Genomic DNA, 18649 nt, shown 5'->3' with positions numbered 1-18649 from the left:
AAACCCAAAAAACAGTCATCCTCCAGGTAGAAGAGACAGAAAAAAGGGTGCGGAAGAGACTTAAAAGTCTCAGGCCTTCAAGCGTATTTGCCTCAGCCACCCAGGAATCGTGCAGGAAAACTAAAACAACATGGCGACAAGCCCCTCAGTCTTGGGGAAGCGGACGGTTTCCCAGCCGAGCTTTAGGAGGAGGCGCCGCGGGGCCTCACGGGTGACGTCGTCCCCGGGGGTGGTTTGCGCGGAGGGTCGCTTTGGGCGCGCGTAGAGCCGCGCGGCGCCTGGGCCGGCGAATCCCAGGCACAGTCATTTGCGGCCCTGTCCCGGCGCGCGAGGGGCCAAGGCTGGCCGGGGGCTGGGTCCGCGCGGTGGCGACTGCGTCCTGCCATCTTCCATCTCTCCGCCTGAGGCGGTTGCCAGAGTCAGGTCTCCAGGCCGGGCGCTCACACGTCTGTGCCCAGGGAGGCCCCAAGATGCTGGTGAGGCCTCCACCCGGACTGGTGTCCAGGCTCTTGACACTGTCGTGAAAAGGAATTCATGGAGGAGCAGAGCAAAATGTGGAGATTCATTGCGAATCTCCTGAACATACTGAAGAAAGAAAAGTGCAGGCATACCACAGAGCATCACGCCCAACGGGGTTTGGGGCTGCTACCTGTAAATATTTATTTAACCGAGGGGTGAAATATTCATGAAGGTTCTTGGAAAAAGGTAAACATTTCTTGGTACTGTGGTGCCACCCGTTTTTTTTTTGGTTTTTTTTTTGTTTTTGTTTTTGTTTTTTTTTTTTGAGACGGAGTCTCGCTCTGTCACCCAGGCTGGGGTGCAGTGGCGCGATCTGGGCTCACTGCAAGCTGCGTCTCCCGGTTTCACGCCATTCTCCTGCCTCAGCCTCCCAAGTAGCTGGGACTACAGGCGCCCGCCACCTCGCCCGGCTAGTTTTTTGTATTTTTTTAGTAGAGACGGGGTTTCACCGTGTTAGCCAGGATGATCTCGATCTCCTGACCTCGTGATCCGCCCGTCTCGGCCTCCCAAAGTGCTGGGATTACAGGCTTGAGCCACCGCGCCCGGCCTACCACCCGTTTTTATACTAAATATGGGTGTTCCCCAGAACTGTCACAGTGGGTGTGTGACTTAGTATGTAAATGAGCACATAATGAGAGGTCCTAGCTGAGACGGGTCAAATCCAGCACCATGTTGGGTCCAGTTGGCTTTAGCCAGCTTGGCCCACACCCTGGTTTTCAGGGTCTTATCCACCGCTAACTTATGCAGCTGTTTCAACGATTTCCTTTGCTAGTCATGTGAAACTGTTGCCTGGAATTTTCCGTTCTCCTGAGACCACCTTTATTATTCCTGTCTCAAGGGGCACCCCATTTGTGCCTGTAGGGAGATTGCGTTGCGACCAGGCTTCTGGCTGCTCATGCAGCCTCAGCCAGATGGTTGTGTGGTTGAGTCCTGTGTTCATTCCACAAACATGCAGCAAGGCTGCGTGGGTTCCAGCCCTTCCTACGCACTTCCCTGCTGCATGACACTGGCAAGTTGCTTAAGCTCTCTGTACCCCATTTCCTCCTCAATAAGGCAGGGATGGTGATAGTACTAGTTCCAAAGGATTATTGTGAGAATTAACGTAATACATGAGTTAACATGTATAAAATGCCTAGAACCTTGTCTTTGGATTCCCTCAAATATCCAAGGTGTTTGTACACTAAAGGAAGACACCCAACTTAATTTTGGATCTACAGACCTTGCATTATCTGCAAAATACCACTGGCTTCTTGACACTGAAGTTATACAAATGTGCCATAATTTCCTTCACAAATTTCTGGTGTATGTTGATGTTGCTTGAATTAAAACAACCCTGTGACAAGTGGCCTCGTGGAAGACTTTGCACATGGTTATGCTTGTTTTCTGTGGCTGAACTTGTGGGATTTACCTGAATCACCTGTAGGCAAGTTTGTCCCTGCCTCAACATGGTCTCCTGTCTTTCACAAGACTTCAGTGTAATGTCAGCTAAGGCTGAGACTTGGGGCTACATAATTGGGTAGGGCATAGAGCCAGCCTGGATTCTCACATCTGTTTGTCCTTCCCATAATCTGCTCCTCAGCCCTATGCCCTTCCTCAGGAGGTGCAGGAAATGACCAAAACCCTGATGAGTTTGCATTACTTTTTGTTGTTGTGATTGAGATGGAGTTTTGCTCTTGTTGCCCAGGCTGGCGTGCAGTGGCAGGGATCTTGGCTCAGTGCAACCTCCACCTCCCAGGTTCAAGTGATTCTCCTGCCTCAGCCTCCCTCGTAGCTGGCATTACAGGAGCCTGTCACTACGCCCGGCTAATTTTTGTATTTTTAGTAGAGATGGGGTTTCACTATGTTAGCCAGGCTGGCCTCGAACTCTCAACTTAGGTGATCTGCCTGCCTTGGCCTTCAAAGTGTTGGGATTACAGGCATGAGCCACCATGCCCGGCCAGTTTGTGTTACTTTTTAACTTGCCCCTACATCATTTTCCAGCTGTGTAATAAATTTAACGAGCATTTATTGTGTGTTGAACGCTCACTTTTCTGGGTTAGTGATTCTCACTTGGTGGCAGTTTCGCCCCCTAGAGGACAATTGGCAACGTCTGGAGACAGTTTTGGTTGTCACATGGATGCTTCTGCCTGGGTAGAGGCCCAAGACACTACTCAGCATCCTACAGTGCAGTGGATGGCAGCCTCCCCACCCACCCCAGTCTCCTACAGAAACAGTTATCCAGCCCAAATGTCAGTAGTGCCCAAAGTGAAAAAATACAAAAAATTAGCCAGGCTTGGTGGCAGGTGCCTGTAGTCCCAGTTAGGAGGCTGAGGCAGGAGAATGGCGTGAACCCAGGAGGTGAAGGTTACAGTGCACCGAGATAGTGCCACTGCATTCCAGCCTGGGCAAAAGAGCAAGACTCCATCTCAAAAAAAAAAAAAAAAAAAAAAAAAGAAAAGAAAAGAAAAGAAAAAAACCCTGAAGTCTAGAGCTAAGATCTTGGTCTCTAACGTGCCTGCACTTAATGAAAGTCAGATGTAAAAACTAATAAGTAAAAAGAAATTTGATATATAGGACAAAATAAGAGTATATACCCACCGAGGAGTATGTGTAAAAAAGTTTAATTCCACAGTGTGATAATGGAAAGATTCACAAGTGATAAATTTTAGGAAATGACTAGGAAGTTGGTAACCAAATAGAGATGCACCAAGAAAACAAGGAGGGACTTTTCTTTTCTTTTCTTTTCTTTCTTTTTTTGAGGTGGAGTTTTGCTCTTGTTGCCCAAGCTGGAGTGCAATGGTGCGATCTCGGCTCACTGCAACCTGTGCCTCCTGGGTTCAAGTGATTCTCCTGCCTCAACCTCCTGAGTAGCTAGAATTACAGGTGTGCGCCACGATGCCCAGCTAATTTTTTTTTTTTTTTTTTTTTTGAGACGGAGTCTTGCTCTGTCACCTAGGCTGGAGTGCAGTGGTGCAACCTTGGCTCACCTCAAGCTCTGCCTCCCGGGTTCATGCCATTCTCCTGCTTCAGCCTCCCGAGTAGCTGGGACTATGGGTGACCGCCACCACACTTGGCTAATTTTTTTGTATTTTTAGTAGTGGCAGGGTTTCACCATATTAGCCAGGATGGTCTCGATCTCCTGACCTCGTGATCTGCCCACCTCAGCCTCCCAAAGTGCTGGGATTACCAGTGTGAGCCACTGCGCCCAGCCTAATTTTGTATTTTTAGTGGAGATGGAGTTTCACCATGTTGACCAGGCTGGTCTCAAATTCCTGACCTCAAGTGATCCACCCACCTTGGCTTCCCACAGCGTTGGGATCACAGGCGTGAGCCACCATGCCTGGTCAAGGAGAGACTTCTGAATCAAGTTAATTTCATCTGTGAGAAAACATGTACTGAGCAGAAAGTCTATGAATGTGAGGCTTTTGTCAACAGTATCCCCTCAAGACAAAACTCCATGAACATGTCTTAAGTGGAAGGGGCTTGAAGCATAATTTTGATTTACTTAATTATAGAAGAAATAACCTTTATCAATTTAATGGAGATGAAAAATCATTTGTTCAGTTATAACTCATCTTAAATGAAGCATGAAAAAATTCATACAAGGCAGAATGTAGTGAATGTGAGGAGGTATTCAGGCAGAAGTTATACCTAATTGGACATCAAAGAATACATACTAAAGACAAACTCTGTGGATGCAATGAGTGTGAGAAACCCTTTACTGATTGCCCATCCTGTGCTAGACACATAAGAATCCACACAGGTGAGGAACCCTAAGAATGCAGTCTCTGCCTGAAAGCCTGAAGCAGAAAAGCACACCTCCTTATACAATGGAAAATTAACACTGGGGAGAAACTTTATAATTATAGTCAATGTAGGAAAGGCTTTATTGATAGTTCATCTCTTTTTCAGCATATGAGAACTCATATGGGAGAGAAGCCCTGTGAAGGCAATCAATGGGAAGAAGCCATCAAATGCAGCTCAGCTTCCTTGCAGCATGACAGAACCGATACAGGAAAGAAAATCTGTGATTGTAAAGAATGTGATAAAGCAACAAGAAACAAGACCTCCCAGCTCATCCTGCATCAAAAAACTGATTCTGGGGGAAGCCCTGTGAATGTACTGAACGTGGGAAGGCTTTTAGTGTGAGTTTTCCTCCTTAAGGCAACGTACTAGAACTCACACTGAAGAGACACCTGACAAACATAATACATGTGGAAAAGCATTCTGTTGCATGACTGACATTATTCAACACTAGGAAATCCATCGTGGAGAGAAACTGTTATGTCTCTAATGCACATGAGGAAGCCTTCCAAAATAGCTCAGCCGTTACTCGACTTGAGAGAACTCATACTGAAGAGAAGCCCTATACATTTAATAAGTGTGGAAAAGCCTTTGCTCACAGTTCATCCCTTAGTGAATGTGCAAGAACTCATATGGGCAAAAAATGTTGTGAATCAAGCCTTCAAAATTAGCTCAATATTTATTAGAAACTAAAGAATTCATACTATATGTTGGTAATTTTTTTTTTGAGATGGAGTCTCGCTCTTGTCGCCCAGGCTGGAGTGCAATGGCACGATATCAACTCACTGCAACATCTGCCTCCCTGGTTCAAGTGAGTCTCCTGCCTCAGCCTTCCAACTGGCTGGATTACAGGTGCCCACCACCATGTCCAGCTAATTTTTGTATTTTTAGTAGACACAGGGTTTTGCCGTGTTGGCCAGGCTGGTCTTGAATACCTGATCTCAGGTGATCTGCCTGCCTTGGCCTCCCAAAGTGCTGGGATTACAGATGTGAGCCACCACACCCAGCCTATATATTAGTAATCTAATGAGCTTAATATAACTTATATATTTTCAAACTCTGTTATATTAGAAATTACTTTCTAGACCTAAAAGCCAACTTACTATTAAAGGTTTATGGAAAAAACTGGCTGGGTGCAGTGGCGCACACCTGTAATCCCAGCACTTTGGGAGGCTGTGGTGGGCTGATCACTTGATCCTAGGAGTTCAAGCCCAGCCTGGACAACGTAGCAAAATCCCATCTCCACAAAAAATACAAAAAATTTAGGCAGACATGGTGGCATGTGCCTGTGGTCCCAGCTACTTGGGAGGTTGAGGTGAGAGGCTCACATGAGCCTGGGAAGTGGAGGTTGCAGTGAGCCATGATCATGCCACTGCACTCCAGCCTGGATGGCACAGCAAGACTGTCTCAAATAAATAAATAAATAAATAAATAAAAGGCCAGGTGTGGTGGCTCATGGCTGTAATCCCAGCACTTTTGGAGGCTGAGGCTGATGGATCACGAGGTCAGGAGATGGAGACCATCCTGGCTAACATGGTGAAACCCTGTCTCTACTAAAAAATACAAAAAATTAGCCAGGCATGGTGGCAGGCGCCTGTAGTCCCAGCTACTCGGAAGGCTGAGGCAGGAGAATGGCGTGAACCCAGGAGGCGGAGCTTGCAGTGAGCCAAGATCACACCACTGCACTCCAGCCTGGGCGACAGAGTGAGACTCTGTCTCAAAAAAAAAAAAAAAAAGAGATGAGAAAAAACTTACGTTAGGCCTGTGTTTTGTATAATATAAAAGTTTAAACATAAAAACGTAAGAAAAAACAAAACAAAAAAACCAAATAATATATGCAGTTAAATGGTGTATCTCATATTGTATACAACTTACATAAGGTCAATTATGACATCTTTTTAGTCTTTTCTAGCAGTTATATGAGTATCTACCTTTATTTTTATTAAAACTTTTTTTCAAAGACAGGGTCTCTCTACGTTGCTCAGGCTGGTTTCAAGCTCCTGGGCTCAAGCTATCCTCCTGCCTTGGCCTTCCACAGTGCTGAGGTTACAGGCATGAGCCACCACAGCTGACCGATGAATACTTATGTTGATTTTTTTTTTTTTTTTTTTTTTTTTTTTTGAGACGGAGTCTTGCTCTGTCACCCAGGCTGGGGTGCAGTGGCCGGATCTCAGCTCACTGCAAGCTCCGCCTCCCAGGTTTACGCCATTCTCCTACCTCAGCCTCCCGAGTAGCTGGGACTACAGGCGCCCGCCAACCCGCCCGGCTAGTTTTTTTGCATTTTTTAGTAGAGACGGGGTTTCACCGTGTTAGCGAGGATGGTCTCGATCTCCTGACCTTGTGATCCGCCCGTCTAGGCCTCCCAAAGTGCTGGGATTACAGGCTTGAGCCACCGTGCCCGGCCTTTATGTTGATTTTTAAGAAATCAGAAGGAAATGTGTATATATATATATATATATATATATATATTTTTTTTTTTTTTTTTTTTTTTTTTTTGAGACGGAGTCTCGCTCTGTCGCCCAGGCTGGAGTGCAGTGGCGCAATCTCGGCTCACTGCAAGCTCCGCCTCCCAGGTTCACGCCATTCTCCTGCCTCAGCCTCCCGAGTAGCTGGGACTACAGGCGCCCGCCCCTGCGCCCGGCTAATTTTTTCTATTTTTAGTAGAGACGGGGTTTCACCATGGTCTCGATCTCCTGACCTTGTGATCCGCCCACCTCGGCCTCCCAAAGTGCTGGGATTACAGGCGTGAGCCACCGCGCCCGGCCGGAAATGTGTATATTTTTATAATTATTTATTTAGAACATTACACACAAAGGTGATTCAGTGGATAAATGCAGATGTTTTGCATTCCTGTTAGCAGTTGTGTGAATATCTCATTTAAAAATGCCTAATCCAACACAAATTAAAATGCTAATTGCTTTCTTACGACAGTGTCACTTGATATTATGGAAAAGCAGAATTGAATCTTCATAAGCAGAGATCACGATGAAGCACCGAAGCATACTACACTGACTGATCAGTTTTCTCAAGTACATTTCATTCGTTAAAAACGTTAATTGTATTCATGTTCTAAATATTTATTTTAAATGCCATTTGGGGTCATAAGTTGAAATGACCATAAAAGTCATTTTATGGGTCACAGGTCATCCTTCAGAGTTGTCATCTTCTGTATCTATATCATTTTATTCAAGCACAACAGGAATTTTTAATATTCATTTTACATTTTATTTATTTATTTATTGAGGCAGAGTCTCCCTCTGTTGCTCAGGCTGGAGTGCAGTGGCGTGATCTTGGCTCACTGCAACCTCCACCTCTGGAGTTGAAGCGATTCTCCTGTCTCAGCCTCCCGAGTAGCTGGGATTACGGGCACGCACCACCACGCCTGGCTAATTTTTGTATTTTCAGTAGAGACGGGGTTTCATCTTGTGGATCAGGCTGGTCTCGAACTCTTGACCTCAGGTAATCCACCCGCCTCAGCCTCCCAAAGTGAGTATTGTTTTTTTTGAGTGATGTTCAGAACAATGAACACTAGTTCATGGTCATGGAACTTCCTTACTAAGTTATATTTTCCGTCTCATCTGCTTTGCTTTTCTCTTCTTTTTCCCTCCCTGTATCTGCAGTGTCATCTCAGGAACTGCCATGTTTCTGCCTCGGCACTGAGGCTCTAAGAATAAAGCTAATATATGTCAGGTTCAGGGGAATCATTTCATGAGCTATACTGATGTGTTTAAAGTTTTACTCTGACTTATAAAAAATTATAAAAGTAAGAGTCGTTCGTTTCAGTGAATAAATACTTTTCTAGGGACAATTTCTTTGGCAAGAATGCTTCTAAAACTTGCTTTTTTTGAGACAGGGTCTCACTCTGTCACTCAGGCTGGTAGGTAGTAGTGCAGTCATGCTCACTGCAGCCCTGACTTCCTGGGCTCGAGTGATCCTCTCACTACAGTCTCCCAAGCAGCTGGGGCTACAGGCACACACCCACACCCAGCTTATTTTTATTTTTATTTTTTTATAGAGACAGGGGTCTCACTGTGTTGTCCAGGCTGGTCTTGAACTCCTGGGCTCAAGTGATCTTCCCACCTTGGCCTCCCAAAGTGCTGGGATTACAGGCCTGAAACTTTGTTTTTCTCTTCTAAATCTGTATTGGTTGAGATTCTTTGTGTTGGAAATGACAGAACACACACACTGATACAAGCAACAAAAGAAAGTTTATTGGTCATATCACTGGAAAGTCCAGTGTACCTACTGGACAGGAAGAAAGAGATGTCATAATTTTTACAGAGGAAATGACTGCTTAGAAAACCAAAAAGAAACAAGAAAAAATAATTGAAAAGTCATAAATTTAGTAATATGACCAAGCACACAGTAATATATTTTAATCAATATTTAAATCAATAACATTCCACAATAACTACAATTAGAATGAAATGGGAAATTATTCCATGTGAATAGTTTAATAAAATGTAAAGTGCTTAGGAATTAGTATAACCAAAAAGTGAGATCTCTATATTATTGGAGGAAACAAAATAAATATTGTGTTGAGTTCACATAATATGTTAGAAATAAGTTGAAAAAGACCTGGAGAAAAGAGCCTTGTGAAAACATTATAAACATGATGAGGGGCGTGTGGGGAGGCAGACTATTTCAGCAGCAGCTGGTCTTCATAAAATGCTATAGAAATTAAATGTCTCAGCCAGGTGCGGTGGTTCACGCCTGTAATCCCAGCACTTTGGGAGGCCGAGGCAGGCGGCTCACGAGGTCAGGAGATCGAGACCATCCTGGCTAACACGGCGAAACCCCGTCTCTACTAAAAACACAAAAAATTAGCCGGGCGAGGTGACGGCGCCTGTGGTCCCAGCTACTCAGGAGGCTGAGGCAGGAGAATGGCGGGAACCCGGGAGGCGGAGCTTGCAGTGAGCTGAGATCGCGCCACTGCACTCCAGCCTGGGCGACAGAGCGAGACTCCGTCTCAAAAAAAAAAAAAAAAAAAAAAAAAAAAAGAAATTAAATGTCTCAGCCAGGTGCGGTGGTTCACGCCTGTAATCCCAGCACTTTGGGAGGCCGAGGCAGGCGGCTCACGAGGTCAGGAGATTGAGACCATCCTGGCTAACACGGTGAAACCCCATCTCTACTAAAAAATACAAAAAGTTAGCCGGGCGTGGTGGCGGGTGCCTGTGGTCCCAGCTACTCGGGAGGTATGACTGGGAGGCGGAGCTTGCAGTGAGCCAAGATCGTGCCACTGCACTCCAGCCTGGGCGACAGAGCGAGACTCAGTCTCAAAAAAATAAAAATAAAAATAAAAAATAAATAAATAAAAATAAAAATAAAAAAATAAATAAGAGAAGAAATTCAATGTCTCCTTTCTGTATTTTAACTACAGATACGTGGTTTGCACACATCTGGAAGAAAATTAACCGATGGTAGTGTTGTCATCACTAAAGAAGGCTGAGAAGTGTCAGACAAGTTGGTGAGGAAACCCCCAAACTATGGCAATATTAGGAGATGGAAATCCAAGCCTAATTTGGGTATGGAAATAATCACATCCTGGTGCCATCCTGGGAGTGACCAAGCAACCTCAGATAGATCCTGGGAAAAGCAAGAATGATGCAGAAAGAAGAAACACATGACAGGACTTGGATGTAGGATAGAGCTGGCAATCAAAGCATGTGCTTGCTGAAACTCCTAGATACTGCTGTTCTTTCTGCCCAAACTGTGCACTCATTGGTCAGTCAGTATAAGTAATAATAACACTGAACACTTACATAGTTGTCGGCCTATTCTAAGTACTTTACATAAGCTGAGTTAATTTATTAAATCCTTCTAAGACTACATGAAATAGATTTCATGCTTAAGCCATTATATATATATATATATATATATATACTTTTTTTTTTTTTTGAGACAGAGTTTCACTCTTGTTGCCCAGGCTGGAGCACAATGGTGCCCTCTGGCTCACTGAAACCCCCACCTCCTGGGTTCAAGCAATTCTCCTGCCTCAGCCTCCCAAGTATCTGGGATTACAGGTGCACACCACCGCACCTGGCTAATTTTTTGTATTATAGTAGAGACAGGGTTTCACCATGTTGGCCAGGCTGGCCTTGAACTCCTGACCTCAGGTGATCCACCTGCCTCATTCTCCCAAAGTGTTGGGATTACAGGCGTGAGCCACTGCGCCTGGCCTCATTTTAAATTTGATATATGAGAACATTAAGTAATTTACCCTCAGTCACCAAGATTGGAACACAGGCAGTCTGAACAAGACAAGATTCTTATCCTTGTGGCACTCTTTAAAAGATTATTTTAATTCATGCAGAAACATGCTATGTTCGTGGATGAGTGACTCTAAGACTGTAAAGGCTGAAGTTCTTTCAAAATAATTCACAGAGCTGTGAATTTACCCCAGGACTTTGTTTTTACCCAGAGCTTGACCCCCAGAAGCTTCCTGTGGGCAAAGGAGGTCAAGTTCAAGTTAGGTCAAGGTCTCTGGTGGGATGGCCACTGTCCTCCTTGCTGCTTCTGGGAGGGGCTGGCTCAGTGTGTCACTTATAGCTGGTGGGAAGAACACAGTTTTCTTAGACTGATGGTTCTGAGGGCTTCCAATCAGACCTGTTGTTCAGACTGTATTAATATTTCTTCTTCTGTAGATCTGCCTTCTTCTTTTTTTTTTTTTTTTTTATTTTTTATTTGAGACGGACTGTCGCCCTGTCACCAGGCTGCAGGCTGGAGTGCAATGGCGAGATCTCGGCTCACTGCAACCTCCACCTCCCAGGTTCAAGCGATTCTCCTGCCTCAGCCTCCCAAATAGCTGGGACTACAGGTACGTGCCACCACCACGCCCAGCTAATTTTTGTATTTTTAGTAGAGACGGGGTTTCACCTTGTTGGCCAGGATGGTCTATTATCTCTTGACCTCGTGATCCACCCATCTCAGCCTCCCAAAGTGCTGGGATTACAGGTGTGAGCCACCGCACCCGGCCTAGATCTGCCTTCTTAAAGCTCAATCTGTACCTGAGAAGACAGCACTACTAAGGTAGTATTATTACTCACTGTATTCATTTTCTATTGCTGAATAGCAAATTGCCACAAACTTAGCATCTTAAAACCACACTTGTTTATTTGCCCACAGTTCTGTAGGTCATAAGTCTAGACAAAATTGGTTGTGCTGTCTGCTCCAATTCTCCCAAAGTGGAAATCAAGACATCAGCCAGGGCTGAATTCTCATCAGGAGCTCAGAGTCCTCTTCCAAGTTCATCCAGCTTGTTGGAAGAATTTGATCCTTTGCAGGCTGGTGGGCAAAGATAACTCTCAACTTCTAGAAGCTACTCTCTGCATAGCCTCCTTGGTTTTCAAAGTTAGTAACAGCAAATTTCTCATGTGTCAAATTCAAATCCCCCTTCATGCTTCATGTCTCCGGGACTATAGGAAGGGACTCATCCCTTTTATGGGCTAACATGATTAGATCAGGACCACAGACAGAATCCCTCTTTCTTAAAGTCAACTGTGCCCTTTTACACAACTTAATCAGAGGAGTAAACTAAATTATAGTCACAGTCCCAGGAATTTTACCAGGAATCTACACCAGGGGGTGGGATTTATTTATGTATTTTTATTTTTTAATTTTTAAGCTTTTTTTGAGACGGAGTCTCGCTCTGTCGCCAGGCTGGAGTGCGATGGCATGATCTCGGTTCACTGCAACCTCCGCCTCCTGGGTTCAAGCGATTCTCTTGCCTCAGCCTCCAGAGTAGTTAGGATTACAGGCAAGCACCACCACACCTGGCTAATTTTGTGTTTTTAGTGGAGATGGGGTTTCAGCATGTTGGCCAGGCTGGTTTCAAACTCCCGACCTTAGGTGATCCACCTGCCTTGGCCTCCCAAAGTGTTGGGATTACAGGAGGACCTGTATTTGTGGACCTAAACACGGGAAAGGTGTAGTAGTGTGGGGCGCCATGGCTCATGCCTGTAATCCTAGCACTTTGGGAAGCTGAGGTGAAGAGATTCCTTGAGCCCAGGAGCTGCAGACCAGGCAGGGGGCGTGGAGAAACCCCATCTCTGCACACACACACACCCCAACGTCCCCCACCCCCTGCCAACATTAGCCTGGTGTGGTAGTGCATGCCTGTAGTCCCAGCTACTTACTCAGGAGACTGAGGTGGGAGGATCCATTGAGCCCGAGAGGTCGAGGCTGCAGTGAGCTGTGATTATGCCAGTGCACTCCAGCCTAGGGGTCAGAGTGATATCGTGTCTCAAAAAAAAAAAAAAAAAAAAAAAGTAGTACAGTAAGCATGTGGTATGAAGGATAAAAAAAAAGGTCCACCTGTGTAGGGCACTTACCATGAATACAGCTTGCAGGATGGGAAGTTGCTCTGGGTATTGTGAGTGAGTGAATGTGAAGGCCTGGGACATTGCTGTAGACTTTATAACACTCTACGCTTAGGCTACACTGAAGTTATATTTTTAAAATACAGTAATTGTGCTATGATGTACTTTGGCTACCGCATCACTGGGCGGTAAGGGCTTTTCCAGCTCCATTATGATCTGACGGGACCACCATCACGTATGCGGCTCATTGTTGACCAAAACATGGCTACGCGGCACATGACTGTACCAGAAACTACTCAACTAATAGCAGTGATGAATTTGAGAGAAAAGATAAAATAAAAATAAAGTATCTTTGAAAATTGCTCAGAGTAGATTTTATGTTCTCACCACAAAGAAAATCTATGTAGAAATTACGTGGCTACATTTCACCCTTCTACAATGTATATGAATATGGAAACATCATGTTGCATGCCATAAATATATACAACTTTTGCTTGTCATCAGTTTTAAAATAAATAAAGATCTAAAAACCGAAAAAGGCCGGGCTCAGTGGTTCATGCCCGTAATCCCAGCACTTTGGGAGGCAGAGCTGGGCGGATCACCTGAGGTCAGGAGCTCGAGACCAGCCTGACCTCGAACATGGTGAAACCCGGTCTCTACTAAAAATACAAAAATTAGCTGGGCGTGATGAAGGCCCCTGTAATCCCAGCTGCTTGGGAGGCTGAGGCAGGAGAATCGCTTGAACCCAGGAGGCAGAGGTTGCAGTGAGCCAAGATGGCGCTACTGCTGTCCAGCCTGGCGACAGCAAAACTACAAAACAAAACAAAACAAAACACAAAACAATCCCTCAAAACCAAAAACAACAACAAAAGGCCCCAAACTACTCTATGACTTGACTTTCACCGCCACCTAATGGCAGCAGGTAGCAACTGCTCCAGAAACTCAGGCTCACTCCTGCAAGGCAGATAATGAAATTGTGGAAGGAGGCATTTGTGCAGTTACTGTTCTCTCATAAATCACAGGGACATGAATGGCTTAGTAAAATGCAAATGTCCTGATGGGCTTTTAAACTCACCTCCCTATGTGGATGACTTTAGTATTTCTCCGCATAAGGGGAGAAATCATTATTATTTAGAGTGGGGTGGTGGAAGGGGTCTCAACCAGTGGTGGTTCTTTCCCTAACCAGTGGACCTTTGGCAATGTCTGGAGACACTTTGGTCACAGCTGGGTGAGGGGTTGCTCCTGGCCTCTAGTTGGTGAGACCAGAGATGCCGCTCAACACCCTACAATGCACAGGACAGAATCCCCCCACCCCCACCCCACCACAACCAGCAAAGAATCCTCCAACCCCAAATGCTGAGGGTACCAGAGCTGGGTATCCCTGATTTAGAGTGACAGTGGAGGGAAGGAGCACTGGTGAGCTCACAAGCACCCCGACAGGACGCCGGCTCTGCTCCCTATTCAAGTCCAGCTTTGACAGTTTCAGGAGCTGGGAGGAGTTTGAATCTTGCTGTGGGCACATCAAATGATCCCTGGGTGAGGAGAGGCAGTTTGGGGCAGGGATGAGGATATTTAGAACTTTCCGCAGCCCAGGAGGTGACGGCGGTGGCTTGGTTTTCAGTGGCAGCAGAGGAGATGGGGGGAAATGGGCAGGTTGATCAGTGTCAAACGGCAGGATGTGGTGACCGATGGGAGGGGTGATGAGAAGGGCGTCATTGGCCTCTGGTCAGTGTAACCAGGTGGATAATGGTGCCATTGGGGGAGATGGGCAACTCTGGAAGGTGAGCAGGTGAGGGGAAGATGTCGTAAGCTTCGTTTGGGACAGGTTGAGGCATCTCCCACAAAACATTAAGTAATTAGCTTGTTACAGGCTCAATTTTGTCCCCACAAATTCATGTTGAAGTCTTAACTCCCAGCACCTAGAAATGTGACTGTATTTGGTAATAGGCTCTTTAGACAGGCAATTAAGGCAAGCCAAGGCCATTAGGGTAGACCCTAATCCAATATGACTGATTTCTTTTTTTTTTTTTTTTTGAGATGGAGTCTCATTCTTGTCACCCAGGCACTGGAGGGCAATGGCGTGATCTCGGCTCACCGCAACCTCCGCCTCCCCAGTTCAAGCGATTTTCTTGCCTCAGCCTCCCGAGTAGCTGGAATTACAGGCATGGGCCACCACACCTGGCTAATTTTTGTATTTTTAGTAGAGACGGGGTTTTGCCGTGTTAGCCAAACTGGTCTTGAACTCCTGACCTCAGGTGATCCACCTGCCTCAGTCCCCCAAAGTGCTGGGATTACAGGCATGAGCCACTGTGCCCGGCTGATGTTCTTACAAGAGGAGTTTACGGCAGACACACACAGAGGGAAGAACACATGAGGACACAAGGAGAAGACACCATCCACAAGCCAAGGAAAGACACCATCGCAAAATATGGTCCATCCACACAACGGAATATTATTTATCCTTAAATAGGAAGGAAACTCTGATACATGCCCAACATGGCTGAACTTTAAGACATTATGCTAAGTGAAATAAGCCAGTCACAAGAGGACAAATACTATGTGGTTCAACTTACATGGATGGGGTACCTGGAGTAGTCAAATTCATAGAGACAGAAAGTGCAATGATGTTTGCTGGGGGCTGGGGCCAGGGTAATGGAGGGTCAGTGTTTAATGGGTACAGAGTTTCAGTTTTACAAGATGAAAAGGGTTCCAGAGATGGATGGTGGTGATGGCCATACAACATTATTAGTGTGTTTAATATTCCTGAGAGGTACACTTGAAAATGGTTAAGATGGTAAGTTTTGTTATGTGAATTTTACTACAATAAAAAATAACTGGAGAAAGAAAAGGTGTTTTTGTTTTGTTTTGCTTTTTGAGATGAAGTCTCGCTCTGTCATCCAGGCTGCAGTGCAATGGTGCAATCTCAGCTCACTGCAACCTTTGCCTCCCAGGTTCAAGCGATTCTCCTGCCTCCGCCTTCCGAGCAGCTGGAATTACAGGCATCCGCCACCACACCCAGCTGATTTTTGTATTTTTAGTAGAGACGGGGGTTTCAGCATGTTGGCCAGGCTGTCCTCAAACTCCTGACCTCCGGTGATCCACCCGCCTTGACCTCCCAAAGTGCTGGGATTACAGGCGTGAGCCACTGCGCCCAGCCAAGAAAAGTTTTTTAATCATTAAGAACGTAAAGTTAAGTTTCTATGGCCAATTTTGTTTCTGCAGAGCAAATTCAAGCCACTATCCCCAACTCAGCTGAATGTATAAACCAGGAGGCATTCAAGCTACATCTCAGAGAACAAGTTCTCAAGTTTTTCTTTTCCTTTTTTTTGTTTCTGAATGGTGTTTCCCCTTGCAGAGTAGGACTAACTCATGGGCAGTAGGTCCGGAGTCTGCCCCACGTTCTTCTGTTGAAAACAAGGAACACAGGCTGGGCATGGTGGCTCACAGCTCTAATCACAGCACTTTGGGAGGCCGAGGCAGGAGGATTGCTTGAGCCCAGGAGTTTGAGATCAGCCTGGGCAACAAAGCAAGACCCTGTCTCTAAAAAATATTTTTAAAAAACTAGCCAGGTGTGGTGCTGCACACCTGTAGTTTCAGCTATTCAGGAGGCTGAAGTGGGAGGATTGCCAGAGCCCGGAAGATCAAGGCTGCAGTGAACTGTGATCATTCCACTGCACTCCATCCTGGGTGACAAAGCAAGATTCTCTCCAAAAAACAAGGGACATGACACATATTTCAAAACATCATGTTTTACACAATACATATATACAATGCTTACTTGTCTATTAAAAATATATGGTTTTTTTGAGACAGAATCTTGCTCTGTTGCCCAGGCTGGAGTGCAGTGGCACAATCTTGGTTCACTGCAACCTCCTAGGTTCAAGCGATTCTCCTGCCTCAGCCTCCCGAGTAGCTGGGATTACAGGCACCTGCCCGTGCACCTGGCTAATTTTTGTATTTTTAGTAGAGATGTGGTTTCACCACATTGGCCAAGCTGGTCTCGAACTCCTGACCTCAGGTGATCTGCCCTCCTCGGCCTCCCAAAGTCCTGGGATTACAGGCGTGAACCACCGCGCCCAGCCTAAAAATAACTAATTTTTAAAAAGAAAACAAGGGACATGAAGGCAGGAGCAGCTTGGAGATAAGAGAAGATGGTTTGATTTAGCCGACAGCTTGGCAGAAGGAGAGCCTGTGGTTAAGGTTAGAACCTGAGTTTGATAAAGTTAAAGGAGTCAGCATGACATGATGTCACAGCTGTGGAGACAGTGGGATTAGCGTGGCCCTTCCATTCAAGGAAGCCAATTTATGGTAGAAAATAGCATGTGGAGAGAAACGCAGGTAAAAACGCTTAGAAAGAGGCAGCCTCGTGTAGCAGTTAACACCCGAGAATCTAGGTTCAGGCTTCCTGAGCCTAAATCCTGGCTCTGCCTCACACAGCTGGGTCTCCATGGACTTCACCTTTTGTACTCACTTTTCTCACTTTTGAAATGGGACAGTAGCAGCGTCTTCGTCGTAGATGCTCTGTGAGGATGAAATAAGTTAATGCATACAAAGTATCTAGAAGGGTGGGTAAATATTTTCAGTAAATGCCCCCAGGAAAGGGCCAGAATAGCAAATTTTTTGTTGTTCTTTTTGAGACAGAGTCTCGCTCTGTTGCCCAGGCTGGAGTGCAGCGGTGTGATCTCGGCTTACTGACACCCCCACCTCCCAGGTTCAAGCAATTCTCTTGCCTCTGCCTCCTGAGTAGCTGGGATTACAGGCACCTGCTGGCACGCCCAGCTAATTTTTTTTTTTTGGAGGGGGTATTTAGTAGAGTCAGGGTTTCAGCATGTTGGCTGAAACCCCTCTCCTTCCCTTCCCTCTTCCTTCTCCCTCCCCCATCCGCCCCATCCTCCATTCATCCATCTGAGGTGCCCGACAAGGAAGATATTAAAAATATTTAACAAGGGTGGGGCAGTAGCTGAGTCTGATGAGGCCCTGGCCAATGATACACGAGCCCCAGCTGGGAGCCATTGGTGCCATCCGCAGCTGCTGTGGACAGTGACATTTAAATTGATTTAAACTTCTTCTTTTTTTTTTGAGAGGAAGCCTCACTCCACTGCCCAGGCTGGAGATCTCGGCTCACTGCAACCTCTGCTTCCTGTGTTCAAGCGATTCTCCTGCCTCAGCCTCCCAAGTAGCTGGGGTTACAGGAGCACACCACCATGCCCGGCTAATTTTTGTATTTTTAGTAGAGATGGGGGTTTCACCATGTTGGCCAGGCTGGTCTCGAACTCCTGACCTCGAGTGATACACCCACCTCGACTTCCCAAAGTGCTGGGATTACAGGCCTGAGCCACGCGCCCGACCAGATTTGTAATCTTAAAAAGGAAAAACCAGGGACACCCCACCGCCTGGGGATCGAGGGGAGCCCAGCATAGGGAGGGAGGGGGAGCCAGGGTTATAACGTCCACATTCATACCATCTCAGCCTTGACCCCTACGTGCGGATCATGGCGGTACGACCCGGCAGGAAACACAGCGAGCGAGCTGATTTGTGATCGTGGTCAGTGCTCTGAAGAACAGACAATGAGGCGTGGAGCGCGTGCCCGGTGCGATCCTGGAAGGCTCCTCAGAGGAGGTGACATCTCGCCGGGCCTGGGCGGCCCTGACGTCCAGCGGCGATGGCAGCCCACGGCCACCAGGTGGCGCCGCGAGAACGTGGCTGCAGCGGCTGGACTGCGCTCGCGCGATCTGACCGTGCAGACAGCTGTGGCTCCAGGTTTATCGCAAACCGTTTTTCTCAGCAGGTGAACTTAGGGAGGGAGGGAGGCAGGAGAGCAAATTCCCCTCACTGCCCGTGTATCAGTTTTATTTTACCTTAATGGTAGTCAGTGCTGCAGCAGCCGAGAGCCCGGGCTCCCAAATTAGGGTTTACAGGCTGGCTCCAACCCAAACCAGCATGTGTGTGTCCCTGCCGTGAGGCGTTTTATGTATTTATTGTGTATTTGTTTTTCTATTGAGACAGGCTCTCACTCTGTGGCTCAGGCT

Source organism: Macaca fascicularis, chromosome 19, assembly GCF_037993035.2.
Source record: "Macaca fascicularis isolate 582-1 chromosome 19, T2T-MFA8v1.1".
NCBI classification, from domain to species: Eukaryota; Metazoa; Chordata; class Mammalia; order Primates; family Cercopithecidae; genus Macaca; species Macaca fascicularis.
This window is presented reverse-complemented; position numbering follows the sequence as displayed.